Source organism: Podarcis raffonei, chromosome 15 (genome assembly GCF_027172205.1).
Source record: "Podarcis raffonei isolate rPodRaf1 chromosome 15, rPodRaf1.pri, whole genome shotgun sequence".
Lineage (NCBI taxonomy): Eukaryota > Metazoa > Chordata > Lepidosauria > Squamata > Lacertidae > Podarcis > Podarcis raffonei.
The window spans coordinates 40,723,352-40,744,083 of NC_070616.1; the positions used below are offsets into that span (position 1 = coordinate 40,723,352).

The 20,732-nt window shown below is 43.2% G+C and overlaps 1 long non-coding RNA gene across 1 annotated transcript; it reads right to left on the minus strand.

The window, feature by feature from the left end:
- Nucleotides 1–3,203: 3,203 nt before the first annotated feature.
- Nucleotides 3,204–19,891, minus strand: LOC128403077 (uncharacterized). The gene is made up of 3 exons (XR_008327858.1): nucleotides 19,630–19,891; nucleotides 12,534–12,603; nucleotides 3,204–3,438 (listed from the first exon to the last, which is right to left on the minus strand). It is a non-coding gene; the product is annotated as an uncharacterized LOC128403077 (long non-coding RNA).
- Nucleotides 19,892–20,732: the final 841 nt, after the last annotated feature.

A 20,732-nucleotide genomic window follows, 5' to 3' on the forward strand; every position in this document is an offset into this window, starting at 1 on the left:
TGGATCCTGTCTGCAACCAGAGGTACCACTATACTGGCATCTAGTGGGGAACCTCCTCTTTACCACCCTGGTGGGATCAAATTAGTTTATTCTTCTTAATATTATCTTTTGACCTCATATAATTGGTCCGAATTGCTTTTATTTTTGGAGAAGTTGCTGATTCAATGGCGAGCAGTTTGCTGTGGGTCTCAATTGCGCCATGTACCTGCGCTCAGTCTCAGAGGTCTCATGCTCCCTATGGAGCTTTGGGAGTTCCTAGAGTGTCCTTCGACACTGCTGGACTGTCAGAACCCAAACGTTTCCTTTTGGTCTTTTTAGAGAAAGTGCTTTGCCTGAGCTCCCTTCCTGCCCCCTCACAGCAATTGGGCCACTCAGAGCGGGCGGTCTCCAATGCCCACAGCCAACCCGGAAGTTGCCTCCATACTTATTCAAGTCCATACCATAAATTTAGGTTTGCTCAATTAAAAGGGATTAAAGCACATCAACAAAATAAACTTTTTGGCAATTAGGAAAGTGATAGGGAAATGGTCTGAAAAGTGTGAGATGAATGAATACTAATAATATTCAAACAGCCCACAATCAAATTAGGCTGAATGCTCATTGTTGTATAACCTTCCCACAAACCAAATGCTCAAAAGAGACTAGACATAGTCTAACCTCTATGTAAACTTTGTGCAAGTAAATCAGGATGAACAATATGGGGGGTGGGGTCACCTTGAAAAGTCTGTAACACTTGTCAATTTGTCTGAGCCCTACCTAAAACTTTAAAATGTGGTACATGTTGGCTTAAACCAAGAACTACCTTCACTGTCGGTGGTTCGAATCCCGCGACAGGGTGAGCTCCCGTTGCTCAGTCCCTGCTCCTGCCAACCTAGCAGTTCGAAAGCACATCAAAGTGCAAGTAGATAAATAGGTACCGCTCCGGCGGGAAGGTAAATGGTGTTTCCGTGTGCTGCTCTGGTTCGCCAGAAGCGGCTTAGTCATGCTGGCCACATGACCCTGAAGTTGTCTGCGGACATATGCCGGCTCCCTCGGCCCATAGAGCGAGATGAGCGCCGCAACCCCAGCGTCGGTCACGACTGGACCTAATGGTCAGGGGTTCCTTTACCTTTACCTTCACTGTACAAACCAACAGCAAAGGGTTTGCCTGTGTCCCTTTTGCCCCTATGTTGTAATTGAATGAGGAAGGGGATGTAGGAGAAATTTGCAATGTGCGCTAGCACAGCTGCTCCCTCTTAAAAAAGATTATTAGGAGGATAGCTGAGACTCAGTATATGACTGAGTACTGGGAAGCAGCAAGAACAGTTACTTAAGAGCTCATAAACTGTATAGGAAGATTATGAAAAACCCAAATGTGTCAACTAACGAAAAGGGAAAAAAGAATACATATTACATGAATCCAGATGCCTCAATGGCCTTTGCCAGGAACCAGTATTTCAGGAGTTTATTGTACTGCTATCTTTACAGACTTCTATAACTTTGCATTAGCTTTTTACTGCCTGATCGTATTCTGCAGAATATTTGCATGACAGCTATCTCAAAATATGTGCAGCTAAATGGAAGGATAAGGCTTCTGCGCCAATCGTTTCATTTATAGCATGTTGGGAGTATCTTCAGGCATCATCAGGGGAATACTTGCCTATAAATCTCCTTGAAAACTGTAGTTATATATGGGCTAGGGAACGTTTACTGGGGTTCCAGATAACTCATAAAAGTCACATTGTAAATCCTGATGCTTCTCAGCAAGAGACCTGTGTGTTAAGTACACTATCTATGGTATGTATAGCACCCAGGCTGTATTTTGCTAAGCCCTTGTTTTTCAAGGATTAGCCCAAGGGCACCATCCGTCCCTCTAAGCTTCTTCCACTTCATTTCCCTTCATTCATATATATATATATAGAGAGAGAGAGAGAGAGAGAGAGAGAGAGAGCGCACTCCTGGAAGGATGCATTCTTGCAGCAGCATGAGAGTTAACAGTATGCAGGGCAGATATGAAAGGTGTGAAAGTAGGATGTTAAACATATAAATTGAAGGCATTTGCAGATGACGTAGTTCTTACATTAGAGGAACCAGGGAGTAGCATACACATAGTGATTGAAGAAATGAATAATTTAACAAAGTAGCAGGATTTAAGATAAATAAATTGAAAACCAAGATGTTGGTTAAAAACATGGATGTGTAGATGAAAAAGGATTTAGAATTATTGAGTGGATGAAAGGTGGATAAAAAGGTGAAGTATTTAGGATTGCGGCTGACAACTAAGAACCCCAATATATTTCAAGATAACTATGGAAAGAAGTTTTAAAATGACTTAAAAATATGGGAGAGAATGACTTCAGGGTTGAAATTAACAGCCTGTTACAATCTGAAAAAAAAAATACATGAAAATGATCTATAGATGTTACCTGACACCAAGTAAATTAGCAACAATGTATAAGTCAGAGTCAAGTAAATGTTGAAAATGTAAAAAAGGAACTTTTTATCCTATGTGGTGGACCTGTAGAGTAGTTAAGGAATATTGGGAAATGATTCATAATGAGCTGAAAAATATATTTAAAACAGGTATTCCTAAGAAGCCAAAGACTTTTCTTTTGGGTATAACAGGTCCAGATGTAGCCATTAAAGAAATGAATCTATTCTTGTATGAGACCACCACTGCAAGAATGTTATATGTCCAAAGATGGTGTGAAAATGCTGTACCCGCAAAGGAAGAAGAGCACATGAAATTGATGGAGTATGCAGAATTAGCAAATCTAACAAATAAAATTAGAGAAGAAGAAGAGACCATATTTAAAGAGGATTGGAAACCATTTGTAGATTATTTGAAAAACTATTGTAAAAGTGTTAAGACACTAGTCAGTTTGGAGCAAGCTCAGCAGTTTAAAATTGTATGGAAGTAAATACAGAGACAAGCAGGATTGTGTTAAAATAGAACATGCAGCAGTAACCGTTAATTTAAGGAAACCCTGGAAGGATGGATGGAAAGTCAATTATCTGTATTTTTTCTTTTTCTTTCTTTTTTATATCTGTTATGTTTGTATTTTGAAAAATTTATAAATAAAAAATATTTTTAAAAGTATGCAGGGCAAGTAATTGCATCGTGCTTTGTCTTTGAAGGTTTGAAGGGCCCTCCGGTGAGCCCCAGAGAGATTGCCTCACAGCACTGATGGGCAGCAGCAATGCTCCAATCAGTCTTCAGAGCTACCGTTTTAAATTCCCACAGTGCTCCAGATTTTGCTGCATCAGGGGCATTGCAGGAAAATTTATATAATGGCTGCCAGACCCAGCTGATAGCACTGGAGGAAAATTAAAGAGCTGGGCTAGAATAGGTGTATCTTGTTGCAGTCATCTAAACTGTGTTCTTTAATCCTCTGTTTGAGAGATGATTCACCTCTAACATCCCGCTGGATTATCTTCACAGAAGTCCATAGCCTTTACCTTGACTGTGAAAGAAAAAGGAGAAAATTGTTGAGATGAATGACCTGCCTCTTGTAAGTAGCAGGAACACAGAGTAAGCACTCCATGATACAGCACTTACAATTTTCAGAATATGTGTATGTATTTGAGCTGATACATAATTAAGAGGGGAGGGGGGAACCCTCAAGCAATTTTATTTACTTCAATCTGCTGGGTTTACTGACATGTATAAAATATGGAATGGACCATTATTGCCTTATTTGTCAGGCCTTTGGTCATATAATAAAAAGATGCTGCTGGATCCATCCAGTGGCCCATCTATTCCCACAAATGTCTCTTGAGAGTCCAAAAGCAGGATTTGAGTTCAACAGCACTCTCCCTTCTGTGGTTTCCAGCAGCTCGCATACAGAAGCATCGCTGCCTCCAGCAGTGGACTTCGAACATATCCCTCAGAGCTAAGCACCATGTAGCTCCTGGTCCAGCTCCCTCAGTAATGTCAGTCTTGTCTGGCCTTGGCTGCACATGGTATCAGATGGGGTGTCTCCCAGCCTGACCTGGAAAGGCCAGGAATTGAACCTCAGACCTTCTGCATGAAAAGCAGATGCTCTACCCCTGATCCACACCCTTTCCTCATCAGATATGTATCCCAACAGATATTCATCACAATTGATAAATATGTAGTATGTACAGACCTTCGAATACCAGTAGCTGGTGGACAACTGAGGAAAAATGTAGCTTGTGAGCCTCCCAGAGGCAACTGGCTGGTAGCCCTTGGAGACAGGATGCTACGCCCAACAAGGCGAAGTCATTCCAGGGAGGGGGAAGGGTAAATGTTGGGCAGGAGGTTTGCACTTCTATACTGCTGCTCAGGTGCACCAACTCCAGGGGGCCAAAGGGACCTCAGACCCCTCAATATTTGTTTTAACGGGGGTGAGCTCCCTCAATCTTGGGGTGTGCGCATTGCACATTGCAGGTCCAGTGGCCAGCTCCTCCAGAGCACTTGGCCTCCTTTGGAACACGCATGTCGTCACACATGCATGATGCAAGATGCATGTGATGTCATACTAATATGACACGCGTGACGCACACCAGCTGCCGCCCCCAGTCTTGGGGGCAACTTGACGCCTCTGCTGCTGCTTCATGCTCCCCCACCACACCCCCCAGAAGCACTGCCATCTGCAGTGTGCTGAGTGAGACCATAAGTCCTATCATCCCTGACCCCTGCTGGGCAACAACAGAAATGGTCACTTTGCTCTATAAATTTATTTCTTCCCCCCCAGCATATGATTGCATCTAACTATAACGCTACACTGCTCTCCTGGGCTCTCTCTTGGGGACGAATTGTTCCTGATTGTTCCTCCTGCAGTTTCAGTGAAGAACAGTGGGCGGCGGATGATGCTGCATTGTCAAGATGATGAAGGTGGTGATGATGGTGATTAGAATTAGAATTTTTTTTGCCTGCCCTTTACTATAAGGTAACTTAGAACAATTTAAAAATACAATGTTGAAACAATTTATAGAAACACTCAAGATTTTGTTGTTTATAAGTAAGGTCTTAATTGTCTGTTTTTATGACTAGTCCCTGGGGAGTTTAAAATTGAACAGTGTGCCATAAATATTGCAAACACACCTACAACAGTAACAGTACATTCTGGATAATATTGTTCTATCTGCTGTAGTTTGGGGCACTTTATGATTAGTAATCCCACCTCAAAATTCCCAGGGCTTTGGCTGTAGTTGCCAAACACTATTTTCCAAGTTGGCTGTCATGTCTTAAATAATGGAGGATCATATCCAATGTTCTTCTGGCCACTGAAATTAATGCATCGTTACTTTTATCCCTAGGGTTCTGAATACCTTCCTTTATAGCTAACAACCGGCCAACCTAAATTTAGATGAAAGCTCTCCTTAGCAAATGGCAACAGAATGCATATACAGTACATTCAATGTGAATCATAACATAAGAAGAATAGTTAAACTTTCCCTGGAGTACAACCTCTTCCTAGTATTAAAACTAGTCAGTTACTCTGTTAAAAAAAAATGTGAACAATTGTCATTTGCATGCCAAGGCCTCCATGCTCCAAAGTTCCCAGGAGAACAATAAACACCCAGACACAAAGTATTTTGGTTTATGGGTTCAAATAGGCCACAACCTTCTTGGTTACAGATGTGAGCTGTTTGGCTTAGGCATTGGGGTTAGACCAAGCTATATCTTGACTCCTGTCCATCTGCAGAGAGTCTATCTAAGGGTAAACAACTGATAGGGGGCACCCTATGACTTACATCAATTAGGGGCACCCGAGGGGTCCCCGCATAGGCTGTGACATGGTCCTAGCCCATGTCCCGGCAATCGGACAGGATTCACACCCCAGATCCCTTTAACAGTATACCCTTACTGAGGAGGGGCAGGTGAAGTCTGCAACCTCCCCTCCATCCAACCAAAGGCTTACCCAATGCCTAACCTCACACAAAGTTGTGACGATTGCTACCAGGTAGGTGAAAACCAAATGGCCAGTGCCAATTTGCCAAGTGGAAAAATTCCTACCTGGCCACAACAATATGGTGACCCACAATTGTCCATAGCAAGGTCATATCTGAGCAAAGCATGAAAAGAGGGTGGGTGGGTAGGGTGATCTGGCTTTAGGGCGAGTGAGAGGGTGCTGCCAGTCGTGCCGTAGTTAAATCTCTTGCAACCACACCCCCTCTTAGTGCTGACTGGCTGGGGGCCGCCCCACAAGGCACAGTTCCCCCAGCAACAATGACGCCACCAGCGTGATGTGGAAGAGAGGTGGCAACTCTCTGCCCCTAAGAGATTTATTCACTTTTAGAGATTCTGAAGAATGACAGATCTAACCACTCACATTTCTTAAAAAATAATAATAACGGCCACAAGGCATTCTATGGACAAAACAAGCCATAGACCTAAGGGCGTTTTCCCTTTTGGGAGGAGTGAGGAGCCCAATCTCTTTGTTGTATTAGTACTATGATGGAGTGAGTTCCTGTTCCTGTTATTGTTAAAATGATTGTACTTGGAATGCTTATTATATTTGCTTGACATTAACCGGTACATTTTAAGAACAGCTTATTTTATAATCATTTAAAATGTTAAAATGTTTATGTTATAAAAAGGAATTATTTGGATTGTCATATGAAGTTTTGAAATGATCTAGCATTGGGCTGTTATTGTAATGCTATATTGATTTGCATTTAGTGTGTTGTGTTGTGGCTTTGGGCAAATATTTACACAGAAAAGTGTCATACAAGTGGAAAGTAATTTACCAGAGGCAGGTACCAGAAATCAGGGACAGTTGGAGCATCTGGTATGGAGTTAGGATGGGCAAGAAATCAGAATAAGTTCACTATTAAAGATGAAGCTACCAAATGCACTTTCTCTGGAACTCTGTGTGAAGTGATACCTTGTCATTCTTCACTATTTACACCTCTCCACATTTTTCAATGCAGTTCTCCAGCCAAGTAATGTGTACAAATATGCACATATCAGAGTGTGCATGACAATGCATATGTTAGTTTTTGGTTGTTGTTTTTTTAAAGTACAATAGTATTTCCTGCTTTACAAAAATGTGTAACGTAAGGAAAATTGCATATAAAGATGCACAAGTTGCCCCAAAAATGCACAAGTTGCCCAAAAAATATGAATGGAATTTAAGATTGGAAAAATGAGAATCTGAGAGAACCAAAATTGAAAGTGTCACCCATTCTGAGTATAGAAACAGAAAGTCAAAAGCTGCCTTGTAGCTCATCACCAATCTATTTGCCCATGTCGCTCCAAGGCATCCCCAGGACCAGGAGTGTAGGGAAGGGGAAACAGGATGACACGGGGTGGGGCTGAGAGTGGGGGAAGAGAGTTTGGAGGAAGCGGGTCTTTCCCTCTCCCAGGGTAGAGCTGCCCTGGCTGGGGGAGCAGGACTCCCATCTCTCCCCTTCCCTCTTGGGGAAAAGAGCAATTCTGGGAGGGAATCAGCCAAACTCTAGTGGTGGAACCAGAGTCAGAAGGGGACGCAGGACCAGCGACATATCTAGAAACACACAGAGCCTTCCTGATGCAGTGCATGTCTGCGTGATCAACAGTCTCGCATTGCATAAGAGTCTCATGAGTGAGCTCACCTTGTCCATCTTTATAGCCAGGGCCAGCCCATCCATGAGGCAGACGGAGATACGCACCTCAGGTGGTGGAATCCAAGAGCCTCATGCACAGGCAGCAGCAGCACCAAAAAACTGAAGAGAAGTAGCTGCAGTGGCTTTCAGATTCTGGCAAAATCTTGCAAGAAAGAACCCTGGGAGATTGTGCAAGAGCCCCACAAGATGGTGCAGAGCCCTCCGCCTGATCTCTCAGGGCTCTTGCATGGTTTCGTTGGAACATGGAAGCTGCAGTCATACAACCCCAGTAAGCAAGGCTTCGAAGGAGGGAACAAGGGGGGGCAGGCACAGGTTAGCACCTTGCTATTTTGCTTCAGGTAGCAAAACAGGATGGGCTGCCCCTGTTTATAGCAGGTGGAGGTGCCCACCCTTTGAGACAACTCCATTGCTTCCATGCAGTTCTGAACTACTTGTCCTGATGTTGGACTACTTAAACTAGGACCACAGCTTCTAGTCTGGCTGGCCTCACCTTTTCTGTCAGCTTGCCTGAGTGTAGCAGCTGCTGGAACTCATTACCTGCTGCTGAGCCTGTATTTCTTTTCAGCCTCAATAAATATTCACAGGATCCTTGTGTGCATACTCTTGTTTTGACACCAGCCTATCTGAGATGAATGCCTGAAAAAGCTTTTGCACAATCTAGGTGAGTCTTAGGGTACCTGATTTGAGTTTTCTATCACTGTTAAATAGGAGTGAGGGAACTGGATCTGGCTGGCAGGCCAGATCCTCATCTCCCTGCAGCTGCCGAGGGTCGTCAAGACAGGTGGGTGGGGTTGCCCACTTATCAGCTGCATGACACTATACAAGCTCCAAGGATCAGCTGATCATCAAGGCTTGCATAGCATGATACATGGGATGCGGGTGGTGCTGTGATCTAAACCGATGATGCCAGTTTGGAAGTTTGGCAGTTTGAATCTGCACAACGGGGTGAGCTCCCGTTGCTCTGTCCCAGCTTCTGCCAACCTAGCAGTTTGAAAGCATACCAGCGTGAGTAGATAAACAGGTACCATTGCAGCGGGAGGGTAAACAGTGTTTCCGTGCATTCTGGCACTCATCATGGTCCTCCGTGTGCCAGTAATGGATTAGTCATGCTGCCCACCTGACTTGGAAAGCTGTCTGTGGACAAACACTGGCTCCCTCAACCTGAAAAGTGACTCTACCTAATTCACATTTTCTGAAACAATATGTGAACTGAAATGCAGTGATTGTTCAAAATTCATACTTCTCTAAATTTTGCAATGCAGTTCTCCAGCCAAGTAATATGTACAGAAATGTGTACACTAAGATAAAAATGAGTATAAAAAGGCATATATTGGTGAAAATAACACACACAAATGCATTTAAAGAGGGAAAATACTTTGCAAAAATGTGTATGTTAGGAGAAAACCACACAAAAATGCTGATGAATTTTAGGAGAAATTTTGGGGGGAGGAAATGCAACCTGATCTGGAAATGAAAAGAACTGGATTTAAGACTGAGAAACTGAGAAATTCAGATTTGCCCATCCCTGCTCCTTCAGGACTTACATATCTGGCTTGGGAATGAGCTTTCATAGGCAAGAGAAGACAGGCAAAGTATCATATGAATAAATTCCAGCCCAGGAAGTGCAGAGATATACAGCTGTGGCATCTGGACTTTTCCTTATTTCTAAATCAAACCCACAGACCAGGCATGAGGCCAAACTACTGTTCTCAAAATAGGAGTTCTCATTCCTTAACACTGGGCATCAGACTTCACTTCCAAACTCGGAGAAGTGCTAATATTATCTTGAGATGTTCCTCTCCTTAATTCAAGGGGTTGTTTTGTATTTTGACCTATTTTTAGAGCCAGTGGACCAAGCCAAGTGGAATGAACAAAACGGACTGGAAGACTGCAGACATCATCCCAAGAAAGAACAGCACAACTGAAAGGGGTGTGCATTTGTTTTTGTACCCAATGAAAAAATTGGACCAAACAATGGCCCAATATTTTGCCCAAAATTTTCATTTGTTGCAAAATGAATATGTGTAACAGGATGATGGTGATGACTGTGAAGAAACTAGCTCACTGTACAGAGGTAGGAGTTATATCAGTTGCTCCTCCTACTTTTGCATCTGTCCCCCCCACCACTCACATATAGTCCAGAAGGTCAGAAAAGGTCCCCGATCCCTCCCCAGACTGGTACCTACCAAGTCAAACTGCAACTCAGAATTCATTTACTGCAGCCTTCCAACTTCTTGACATTATTCTGGGGGGTTATCGTCAAAACTATAATAGGTTGCCAAACACAGCTACTGGGATGCATTGAGATTTGTGCATCAAAGGCCATGGGCAAATGAATGTGTTGTCACACACTTTCTGTTTGAAATCTGGATGGGTTGTTGCACAGAAATGCATGGAAACTCTCCATATGGTCAGAAGCCTCCGGGTGACTGTCGCAGCAAAGGGTTCCAACAGCTGCTACAGCAGCATGTGGCGAGGCCACCACTAGACAGCTCCCAGCACTGCCAGTTGCTTACTCATTTCCTCATCCTCCAACAGTGCTATGCTCTTCTTTTTTCTTTTCTTTTTTTCAGAAAAGAACGAGGAAGAAGGATGTTACTGTGACCTCCCTCTTGCTGTGACTTCTTTGTAGGTTATAAATTATATTAAAGACATAATCACAACATGCAAAGCCTTATTTGATTTGCAATCAGCACTCTTGCTAGATACTGAAATTTGTAGCTCTGTGAGGGGTTATTTGGGGAGAACCATGAGTGTTTAAAGTGGTATCATAGTGCTTTAAAAATATAGTATAGATGAAGCCATAGTCACACTGAGCAGAGGTAGAACTTAACTTCCTAGTTACCTTGCACTGTACATGCATTCACTGTTGTGTTCAGGTGAGAAATGTTGCTTTCAACATGAGTTTGGCTGTATCAAGGTGAGAAGTAGTGGATCTACAGGACAGCTAATCTGTTCCTGTGTGCTTTGCCTCCAATTGTTTATCCTGCCTACAATAACTCTGCAAGAATTGATATTTTAAAAAAAGTTATGATACAGAACAGCTGGTCCTTTTTCTTATTCATAGAATTTAAAATATAAGCTTTCCAAAGTTTATCTGGAGACAAGTCATAAAGAAGCAAAAAGATAGACTTCTCCCAACTATGGAACCCTTCTTTCATTAGAAGTTTTAAAATGGCTTTAGAAAAGAAGGGAATCTACTGCTACTATTCACATAAAGGGCTTTAAAATGTCTAAGGGCGATTCGTACATTAGAGATAAAATCAATTCTAAGACAGTTCCTCTCCACAGACTCATAATCTAATGGACACAAGACAAAGTGGGAAAGAACTGAGGCAAGCAGAAAAAAGGCAGCGCTGACTGATGACCTAAAGATTGGAAAAATGAGAAACTGAGAGAAGATGGCCAGGATGAATATGCCAATATTATTTTTATTTAGGAAAGCTTTTCCAAATATCCTATACAATTTTCCTATCCATTTCCCCCACCTCAGCTGTTTGAATTGTTTACTAAGAGAAACTGTTGCCTTAGGACTGAGACAGCCCATGTGGTGGATGTTGCTGACTCCCATCTCTTGAAGGTGTGATGGGGTGGGGGAGATTAAGACCAGAAAGGGTCCCCCAGTCCTGTGCTAACAGATACGCCTTATGATAAGGTCTAATGTCTGGTAAGTTAAATCCTCCTTCCTGTATAGACAACTGCATTTGGTAGATAAATGAGATGAAGAATTACCTGACATAAATTTCTGAAATATATCACACTGAAATTTTGAGAACACAGCTGGAGAATACATAGACAAATACCATGTAGTGTAAATATTGTTTGTGGCAGAATATTTATCTCAAGCATATTGCTGTTGTTGTTTATTCGTCTTAGTCGTGTTTGACTCTCCGTGACCCCATGAACCAGAGCATGCCTTGGAAACTCTCACTTTCTTCTCAAAGCTTCTCCTTTTTTATGTCTATGGAGTTTTCTTGGCAAAATACTGGAGTGGTTTGCCAGTTCCTTCTCCAGGTGGATCACATTTAGTCTAAACTCTATGACCTGTCCATCTTGGGTAGCCCTGCACAGAATAGCTCATAGCTATTAAAGCGCCTTCGCCACGACAAGGCAGTGATCCATGAAGGGGTAAGCATACTGACCTTACCCCAAATAGTAAGTTTAAGTGATGCCCATCTTTCCAATTCCCTGGAGATTTCCATGATCAACCTGTTTAAATTTATTTTGCTGTATTTCACTACATAATAGTCACACCCCTTTTTTCAGTCCCTAAAATCGGTCCCAAAGTATTCACTGCATAATAGTCACATGGCATTCTCATCACGCATTCTCAGTGGCAGCCGAAGGCTCAATGGGAGCGGGTGGGCAGGCGAAGCTGGCATGAGTGTGGCACAAGAGACTTGGATCTCACGAGCAAAGCACGTGAGACTTGTATCTTCCCGCAATAGCTAAACTGTACCCTGACACATTAACGCGTGAAGCATTTCTTTCTCATTCTTACAGAACCAGCATCCTGATTCTGATTCTGCTTTCTTTGTGATTATGGGTAAATATAAAAAGTATTCTGTGGGCTTCAAGCTGGAAGTGATCAGTTTTGCTGAACAGCATGGAAACAGAGCTGCAGAAAGGCAGTTTTCAGTGAGTGAAACATTGGTGTGAGACTGGCAGGAAGTGAAAGACAAGCTAAAAAACATAAACCTTTCTAGACATGTGTTTAGAGCTTCTAACACTGGCAGGTTTCCACAAATCAATGAAACTGTTTGGGTATGTGAATGAAATGCGAAACAACGGCTGCAGTGTATCGTATGAGATGTTGCAAATGAAGGCACAGGAGGTAGCATGCAAACACAACGTTCCCACAACTCAGTTTAATGCAAGGAGGAGCACAATATGCCAAAAGTTGCCACCTGATTTCCCTGACAAGCTTGAAAGCTTTCATAGATTTGTTTTGTGCATGTGACAGGAAACTTCATACTCACTTTATCAAATCTGTAATGCTGATCAGACTCTGGTGTTATTTGATTCTGACCAGCCCCCTGGTTTCAATCTCTGTAGAAAAATATGGGAACATATCCTAAATGAGGAATACATCAATCTATTCACTCTCATGCTCCCATCCACTGCCCGTAGCTCTAAGTCAGTACCTAATGAGCAGCGCAGAAAGGACAAGAAAAAAGTCACAACTGAGTGCATTTTTTCTAAATATACGGAGGCATTTTCAATTTATGCTGGTGTGGTCTCAGCAGTTTGCCCCAACCAGGGCTGGCATTTGTTCAACTACCAGCAGATTATCTTAAACGCTAAATCAATGGCTGGTGAAGCTGCGGCCCTAGAATACGACGAAGCATTTAGAGAAAGGGCAGCAAAGACTCCACTGCCAGGTGGGATGTTAAAGACCCCGTCATTGAGCACCTTATTAACGCTAAGTTACAGGACAGGCTTGCTTCTTTTTTAACACAATAGCTTAACATAATAACTTATAGATGCTTTCTAAGGCAAACTGATGAACCTAAATCCATATATCTCAATTAAATTTCATATGACCCATCATGCATGCTTGCCTCCAACACAGTATGCCCTTAGCACAGGGCCAGGATTCATTAAGCCAAGGCAATTAGGCTGAAAGAATAGAGTAGTTACCCTTCCTGATTCCTGCACGTGGTCAGAAAAAGGGGTGGTGGCCACGTGGCCAGAAGACGAAGAAGAGTTTAGACTTGATATCCCGCCTTTCACTCCCCTTAAGGAGTCTCAAAGTGGCTAACCTTCTCCTTTCCCTTCCTCTCCCACAACAAGCACTCTGTGAGGTGAGTGAGGCTGAGAGACTTCAGAGAAGTGTGACTGGCCCAAGGTCACCCAGCAGCTGCATGTGGAGGAGCGGGGAAGTGAACCCAGTTCACCAGATTACGAGTCCACCGCTCTTAACCACTACACCACACTGGCTCACCAGAAGGTGTTGTTACTTGCCCCTCTGCTGAGAGTTAGGGAGCAGTAGAACCCTTAAGCAGTGGTCCTCCAGTTAAAACCCCCAGCAGCCGCAGCACTGGCCTTGGGGAGTAGGCGGAGGATAATTGGTGGATCAGAGGGTACCCCTAGTGCAGCACATGACTCCCAGGTGTTTGTGAAGAACCCTCCCCCACAGATCCGCCTCTGTGAGGCCTAATCCCGGAGGAGAGTTTCAAGTCGACTATTAAATCATCTGCATACAGAGCTAATGTATTGTTAATGTGAGCTGATTTGTCTTTGCCCACCCTCTTTGTGTGTTTTCCCTCATTCTTTTTTCTTTAATGAATTTGCAATTAAAAAATAATAAACAATAATCCCAAGCCCAGGTGATGCCATGCAGGATTTAACAGAGCAGCAGGAACACTGCTGCACCTTCAGCCCTGCTAAGCACACACATTAGCGGGGGAAGCGGGGGGGGGAGGCAGAATGGGCCCAGAGCCGCCAGGGGATGGCCACGGGGCTGGCTCAGGATGCAACAGAATCAGGGCCAGCTGCACCCCTTTCCTTCCCCACCCCCAGAACACCTCATCCCCCTTGAATTCACCCTCACATCTGGCAGACAAAAGGGGGGGCACCACATCCTGGGAGAGTGATTGGCATCACTCTGCACATGGAGGCCAGCAGGGCTGGGCAGAGGGACAACTCCAGAGGGACAGTCCACCCCTCCCCACCCTAGTGCAAAGCTCTGTCAGAATCACAGAATTGTAGAGTTGGGACCCCAAGGGTCATCTAGTCCAACCCCCTGCAGTGCAGGAATTCCAGCTAAAGCATCCATGACAGGCGGCCATCCAACCTCTGCTGAAAAACCTAGGAAGGAGAGTCCACAACCTCCCGAGGGAGACCGTTCCACTATTGAACAGCTATTCCTGTTAGGTTTTCCGAATGTTTAGTCGGAATCTCCTTCCTTGTAATTTGAAGCCATTGGTTCAAGTCATTGGTCCAGAGTAGGAGAAACAGGTTTGCTCTATTTTGCATGTGACAGCCCTTGAGATATTTGAAGATGGCTATCATATCTCCTCTAGGTCTTCTCTTTTCCAGGCTAAACAAAAGCATCTCCTTCAACCGTTCCTCATAAGGCTTGGTACCCAGACCCTTGATCACCTTGGCTGCTCTCCTCGGCACACATTCCAGCTTGTGAAGATCCTTCTTCTAGCCATATGGCTCAAACCAGATCAGAAACTATTGTAGGACCCTGGATTCATACCACTAATATCTATGGCTTGATCATAGCTGAATTCAGGACATTTCATTCTTAATTCTTAATGCATCTTTAAAAAAAAAAACAAATGATGTGACTGACTCAATTTAAGCTATCCTTGGGTGCACTTCAGGCGCTTCTGTGTGTGTGTGCGTGTGGTTTCTAAATTTACACAAGGCAAGGCAGTGGGCTTTTTACAGGAAGGAACTTTAAATAAGCTGACCCCAAACTTTCTGGAGTCAACACAAGTCCTTCGTGTAAAAAATGTAGAGTATATCTATGGAGTCGTAGTCAATATGAATTGAAGGGCTATGCCCTCTGGTGGTTGGCTGCCACTACTGCAAGTTAACAACATTTGCCATGAAGCAGGGGAGATGAACAAGAGTAACTATTTGTGTTTCTTTTATTTGCTTGAGTGCATCAGATTTGAAAGTGGAAGTCACACATTAATCCAATGCAATGCAGACATATGGAGGCTTCAGACAATATTGCTGCCCTGTCAGGCTACAAGTGAAATGGTGCCTGTTGTGGCATCAGCCCAGCCTACGTGTCAGCCTAGAATGGTCCAGCTTGGAAAGAAATCAATTTTCTCAGGACATTGAACTAGAAGAACGAGGCACTATTGGATGGATGAAAACATTAGAGTACTAACTGGAACTGACCATTGGGGTAATGCCTTGCTGGTGTTGAAAGAACTTTGTTGGATCCCAACTCAATTCAGTGTGCATGTGCTTATCTATTAAGCATCATGTGCCTTGGGGTTCCAAGTACCTGGAGGCACATCTGCTCCTGTATCTATCTGCCCATGCTTCCCCACCATCTACCAATGTGCTCCCCTGAGCCACCCCACTGCCGCCCAAGGGAAGGTCGATGGCAACCAGTGGTAACCAGTGTGGTGGTGTGATTAGTGTCAGACTGATATCGCCTGGAGTTTTTTGTACAGTATTTAAAATACATTTATTTCATATTTATGACTGGATTTTTTATTTCATATTTATGACTGGATTTTTTATTTCATATTTATGACTGGGCTGTTGTTTAAACTTCACAAGAAAGTTTTGTAAATTTTAAAACAACAGCATCTCCATTTTTGCCACGAAATTCACTGAGTAACCTTGGACCTGTCACTGTTTCTCAGATTCCTTTGCAGAGCTGTTGTGAGGATGTATTGGGGATGAGAGCAATCATGTTCACCATCTTGAGCTCCTTGGAGGAGAGGCAGGATAAAAATGAAATGACAAAAAATAACTAAAATAATAAACCAGGGAGTGAGAGGGGCATTTTGCTTCTGATACTCAGCCTTTGACAGTTCCCCTCCACCCCATGTAGGCTTGCTTGGGGTTGACCTATACTCTGCTTTCTTTTGGTACCAAACAAAGGCCATTTTATGCCCCCAACGCATTTAAATTGTTTTTCTGCTGCTTTTAACCACTTTTTGTTGCCTTTGACTTTATATTTCTTTACCAACTATTGTCATGCATTATTCTATTTGTAAACCACCCTGGAAATTGAAGAGCCATCTAGGAATTCATCAGTATCATAATCAAATTATTGTTAGATTTCAAACCCAGCAGCTCAGATAAATTATTTTAATATGAATATGCCTGGAAAAATAACTCTGGAAAAGATCCTTGCCACCTTATAGACCATCTTCCAAGATGGCCACCCGTATCTGTGTCTGAAATCAATAGATTTGTAGCCCAACTAAAACCTGGGAAGGCCTTAGGGAGAACTTGATCCCACCAGAAGTTAATAAAAAAAATCTGGACTTCTGGGCTCCTATACTGGCCTCTCTCTTTACTTGCATTGATTTCCATGGACGAGCCCCCATTAAATTGGGGGCTGGCAGTCATTGCTTCCATTTTTTAAAAAGGGTCAAATGATGATCCGGCTAATTATAGACCAATCAGTCTACTTAATACCATATCAGCAAGCTCTATGCAAGACATTTACAAAGGAAATTCTTGGATTGGTTGGAGTAAGAGAACATCTAGCAGATGAACAACCTGGTTTTAGGGAAAGGCGATCCACTATCGATCACCGCTTCATCTTACCTCATTTGATTAGGAAATATTTCTCTTGTAAAACAACTTCCCCATATGCCGCCTTCATAGACTTTAGAGCCACATTTGATTCCATATCCCGACCCAATTTGTGGAAAAAAATTGGAGGCATCTTTGATTGATAGATGATTTATCTACCTAATTTGAATGCTGCATGAAGGGACTTCTCTTAAAAGTAAGATACATACTCCTCAGGGTCATCTTACTAGAGCAATCAAAACTGCAAAGGGAGTTAAACAAGGCTGCATACTGGCTCCACTTCTGTTCAATTTCTGTATCAATTCTATGGTGGATTTTCTTCGCAACAATAATTTCCACCCCCAAAAACTAGCTGGAAGAGACATCACTGTCCTGCTCCCATTGGCCTTAAAAGAGTGCTAAGAGCTTTATCTCTTTTCTGCAAAGAAGACCATCTAAGTGCTCAGTCACCAGAAAACTAAAATTATGGCATCTGCTTTAAAAAACAACGACCCAGGGGACACTGCTGGACTATAGATGGACATAAAGTAGAACAGGTCTCCTGCTCCAAATACCTGGGTATAGTCTTTCATGCTTCAGGAAGCAGGAAAGCGCATGGAGACTATGCTACTAGCAGTGCTCAGAGGAGCTCAATGGATATACAAAAATTCTTCAGATCTAAAGGAGACCATTATACACCAGCAGCATTGAGATTATTTGAAGTAAAGTCTGTTGCCCAACTCTTATTTGGTGCCCAGCTAGGTCCCTTTCCAAATTTGACATTGCTGGAGTGCATCCAATCTAAATTTCTAAGATCAATATTTCAGGTCCCTAAATGTGTCACCAATGTCATCTTGAGGCTGGAGGCAGGTCTCTTGAGCAAAGAGGCCAGAATATGGATGTCTAAACTCAACTATTGGCTAAGATTCTCATTTTTTCCTACCGGGATTGCTCCCATTGTTCTCAAGGAAGAATCTGCATGGTATCAGGCAGTTATGACCTAAATTCTAGCTCTGGGCTTTTCTCTTGAAGAATTGCTCAGAATGGGGTTTGAGCAGCCTGAGTCAGCCATCAAACAGTGTATCACAGACACAGAACGCCAAATGGATCTGGATAGGTCCCCATCTTTTATTGTCAATGATTGCAGCAGATATCTCTCAACGCTTATGGAGTATCTAAGCAATCTGGATGTGCCTAAATATTGAAGGGCGGGGTAGGCAACCTAAGGCCCCCGAGCCACCCCTGAACCGAGCCACCCGCTCGACAAGCCCCCGCGAGCTGTGCTAAACCGGCAAAACGTGGCGCAGAAACTCACTTCCATGGTACTGGAAATCGCGTCTGCGCATGCACAGATGCCGGAAATCATGTCTGCGCGGACGCCAGAAATCGCGTCTGCGCGGACGCCAGAAATTGCAGGAGCGTTCCTGTGTGAGCGCAATCCAACCCACAGAGAGATCTCCGCTGGAGTGAACCGGCCCAGGCGAGGTAAACCATGCCAACCTCTGTCGTAGGGCATTCACCTTGGCTCAATGCTGCTCTCCCCTCTGTTGTTCCATTTTGTCTCACATTCTACAAATGCTAGAAATGTCTGCTTTTTAAAAATGAAATCTGTGATCCTGAGAATTATGGTTCATTTAGGGGAGCAACTATCCCCTTGACTTCCCATGGACCTCTGCCAGATTAAACCCTGTGGAGGCCCCTAGGCAGCTTGCAAATTATCTCCTGCTAGGCTTTTGTTATTTTGTTTCAAGATCAAATCAATATTATTTTGATCCATTGTCGCGAGTCCCCTAAAAGGCCCATAGGTTGATGCCAACTCTGCCTATTTGGTAATCCAGTAGGGTACCTGCATGGTACCCTATTGATGAAACATTCAGTGGTTCAGGGAGAGGTGTACGATAACACATCTATTCCATCTCCTTTCCCCCATTCACATGACAGCCACTACAGTACCAAACTACCTCTTCAAAGAAGCCCACATCCTTAGAATTCTAATCAGCTACTTCCTATTGATGTGTCATTTGAAATTCTGAGAGTGCTGTTGCCAGGCTTAAAGGTATAGCGACCATTATTTGGAACGAATGCTGAATATTCATCATGTCTGTGAATAACAGGCCCCTGCTGAGAGATCTAGAAGGAGGTGATGCTCTTGGGAATGCATAGAGTATAAACAGCTCTGAACTTTAAACAGCATTGTGGAGTCTTGGATCACCTCAAAGTTATATTATTGCACGGGGAGGATAGGAAAATGATATGAAGCAGGAATGCCTTCCAGATAGGGACAGGGGAGAAATTTGATTTGGTTCTCATTTAAAGGTGAACCTACCTAATTCACACTTCAAAAAAAAAATGCAAACCAAAATACAAATATGATTTAAAATTCACATTTTTCTAAATCTTGTAGTGCTGTCATCTGTACCAAAAAAAATGTATATACTAGTGTAACATGTGCATGTAAAAGCTTGTACAGTGGTACCTCAGGTAAAATACTTAATTCGTTCCGGAGGGCCGTACTTAACCTGAAACTGCTCTTAACCTGAAGCACCACTTTAACTAATGGGGCCTCCTGCTGCCGCTGCGCCACTGGAGCACGATTTCTGTTCTCATCCTGAAGCAAAGTTCTTAACCCGAGGTAATGTTTCTGGGTTAGTGGAGTCTGTAACCTGAAGCGTATGTAACCTGAGGTACCACTGTATTAGATAAAATAACATGCAAAAAACATCGCATTTTGGGAAATCACTTGCCAAAGTTAGCATATTAGTCAAAATTGCATACAGAAATATTTATCATGAGGGCCATATTATCTAGATTAGAGAAAAGGTGGGCAGCCATTTTCTGCTTATAGGGAATTACCTTTGTGCAGTAGGCTACATTCCAGCCATGGCAAGCCAGTGGTTCCTGTACCTATGTCTCTCTGTCCCAGATTCCCAATGAAGCAATGAAGGAATCAAGAGGCATTATGACAATTCAGTGACATATTTCAACCAAGGCAAAGGCATTTGAGGAGGGCATGGGATAATGTCAGGGTGGGGTGTGGCCTAGAAAGGGGCATGGTCTACAGAAAACCCCAAGGCCTAGACAGAGAGGCCTGGAGGGGCACATTAAGACCCCAGGCTTGAAGTTCCCAACCAGTGATCTAGAGTAAAAAATGGTATGGGTTTCAATTTATTTGACTAACTGACTACCTTACTGCAATATGCTCTATGGGGCTGCCCTTGAAGATAATTTGGAAACTTGTGGCTGATTTGGACTCTGAGCTTTTTTTCAGCCAGAACTCATTGGAACTCAGTTCTGGCTCCTCTCAGGTGTATGAGAAGAAGGGAGGCGTTCATGGTGAATTCTGGCATCTCTTTTCTAGAAAAAGAGCACTGGTTGGATAGTGTGCATTTGGATGGAATCTGAAGTTTTCTGACCAAATGGCCTACCCTTTGACCAAGGCAGCTCTTAAGGGACAAGTGGCCTTCCAAAGCCATCAGGAGCACAATGAAATCTGCGGAAGTGAACGTCTTGCCCAATTAAATGTTCCCGCAGAAAGCAGGATGGGCAAGAATCCAGCAGCCACAGAACTCGAAAACACTGAGTGTCTAATTGCTCCAGAGAGAAATTAAAGAAGAGCCAAACAATGATGGCTGAAAACAAAAGGCCTATAACGAGAGATAATTGACTGTGTGGTAAGCTGCTGAACAGATAATTCAATATTTAAACAAGTGCTCTGATTGCCGCTAAAGAAGAGTGTTGCACCAGCAGTGCCAGTAAGTTGGCTGCCATATTTCCACATATCCAACACCTGACCTCTCAGCAGCTTACATAAAATATAAAATATACCTTAAGTCTGCCATTAAAAATTCAAACTATAAATGATATACAGCAGGGATGTTGTTTTTAAATAAAGTACACCCACATACTAAAATATACATAAAATTTACATGTCTGGATAGGCTTGCTTATATTCATTG